Source organism: Chrysochloris asiatica, unplaced genomic scaffold (genome assembly GCF_000296735.1).
Source record: "Chrysochloris asiatica unplaced genomic scaffold, ChrAsi1.0 scaffold00523, whole genome shotgun sequence".
NCBI lineage: Eukaryota > Metazoa > Chordata > Mammalia > Afrosoricida > Chrysochloridae > Chrysochloris > Chrysochloris asiatica.
The window spans coordinates 436,288-438,606 of record NW_006409041.1 but is presented as its reverse complement, the minus strand read 5'-3'; positions in this window follow the sequence as shown (position 1 = coordinate 438,606).

Below are 2,319 nucleotides of genomic sequence, written 5' to 3'. Positions count from 1 at the left end.
AGTATGTGCTTCTAATCCTCTTCACCTTCAGCAAGCAATGTTATTTCTTCTTATTATTTCTGGTTATTAATGAGCTATTCTACAATTCTGATACCATGTTCTTATGTAGATTATCCATATTCTTGGATCATTTTCACAATGTACAGATTGAATACTTATGGAAAAATCATACAAATTTTACATATGCCTTTCCTGATGTTAATACATTCAATATCCCCTTGTTGTATTTGAACAACTGCCTTTTGGCTTATGCATAGTTTATTTATTAAGCACAGTTACATATTCTTGAATTCCAATTCTTCTCAATGTTGCCCGTATTATGTTATGATCCAAACAGCCAAATATCATCATTTCATAGCAATAAAATATAAGTAAACATCTTTCTACTACTATACAGAAAAATACATTCTATTCTCATAATCATTCAGCATGTGTCTCTGTTCATTTAACTATTCACAGAGGAGTGGTAAGGATGTTTGTTTTCTGTACATTGAGGTGCACCCCATACTGAAGTTTGCAGGCTGTGACTTTCATCAGTAAGTGTTTTAACTTCTCTTAGTTTTTGGCAAGCAAGGTTGCATTGATTGCATATCACACACTGTTATTCCTGATGCAATGTTTTTCTTCATATAATCCAGCCTCTCAGATTATCTGCTTAGATAAAGATTGAATAAATATGGTGAAAGAATACAATATTAGTGTACACCTTTCCTAATATTAAATCATTCAATGGTACTTTGTTTTGTTTACTCAACTGCCTCTTGGTCTATGTAAAGCTTGGTCTATGTAATTGTGCTTCAGGAACACAATTAAATGGTCCTGAATACTCATTCTCTGTAATAATCTGCTTAGATGGTCATGATCCACACAATTGAAGCCTTTACACAGTTAGTAAGGCTCAGGTAAACACCTATGTGATATTCTTGGCATTCAGGCAAGATCCATTTAATGACAGCCATTATATTCCTTATTCTGCATCTTCTTCTGAATATGGCTTGAAATTCTGCAAATTCTCAGTCAATATATGGTTGTAGCCATTGTTTTGCATTATTTTTAGTTGGTAGAATTTTTCAGTTACATCAACTAGATCTAGTGCTTGCTGTGTAAATGTGAATAAAAATTGCATTAACTTGTCTTTCTTATAGGCATATGTATATTAATATGTCACAAATAATGATAAACAGTTCTAACCATCCATTAATAATCAGAAGATATGATATAAGGAGTTAAAGAAAATTGGAAGCTGTCAAAAATGAAAAGGGACATATACATATCACCAAATTCATATTTATACTTAAGTACGAAGCTGTGTTATAACATAATATCTATATTTAAGTACAAAGCTGTGTTATAATATTCATGTGCATAAAAGGAAGACCAGTTAATAAAACTATCATTCACATTTAGTAATCAACCACTAAAGCCAGTGATGAAAAAATTGATAATTGCTACCAGCTTCCTCTGGGAAAATTATTAAAAGATATAGAAAGCATCAAGAGAAGATTGAAGGAATACACAGAGTCACTGTACCAAAAGGAAATGGTTAATATTCTACCATTTAAGAGGTAGCTTATGATCAAGAGACAATGATACTGAAAGAGAAAGTCCAAGGTGCATTGAAGGAATTGACAAACAATAAGGCACCAGGAATTGGCAGAGGCCATGCGGAGGACCCTAAAAACATGAAGGGCTCATTATTAAGCCAGGCCACAATTAGTCTCCCTTTGGAAGGCAAGGCCCCAAGGAGGGATCTCATGTGGGGCTCTGCAGTTTCTGTCTCTTTGTTTTAATCAGGTTATTTTTAATTTTCTTTATTTTATAATAAAAGTTTTCAGTAGAATCTTAGTAAGAACTATATTAAAGATTTGAAACTTGTTTTTAGGCACCTTCACACCATATTCAATCATGCGTAGTCCTAAAGAATGCTTTTCACACTCACAATAAGTTTCACCACTAGGAAAAACCAGCTAAAGTTTTTGCCAGTTCAAGCTTAAGATTACATTCAACATTCTGTGTAGTTTTGGTCAGGGACATTAAAACCTTTAGGAAATGAGCAAAAATGCAATTGAGGGCTAAGGGAATAGTATTAGATCATAAGCAGAAATTTAACTAGATGTTTTGTATAGAGAAATTTTTGGTATAAGGAAGTTGTTCTGTTTCTTTTTGGCTTCAAAACGTTTTTATGCTTCTTGTTTTTCTTGTTTAATCAATCATAAGAAACAACTGTGTTGTCAGTTACCATAGCAAATAATGTTTAGGTTCATGTTGTGATTAATGAATTTATAAAAAATAATAGGTGAAGGTAGAAATAGGAGTTAA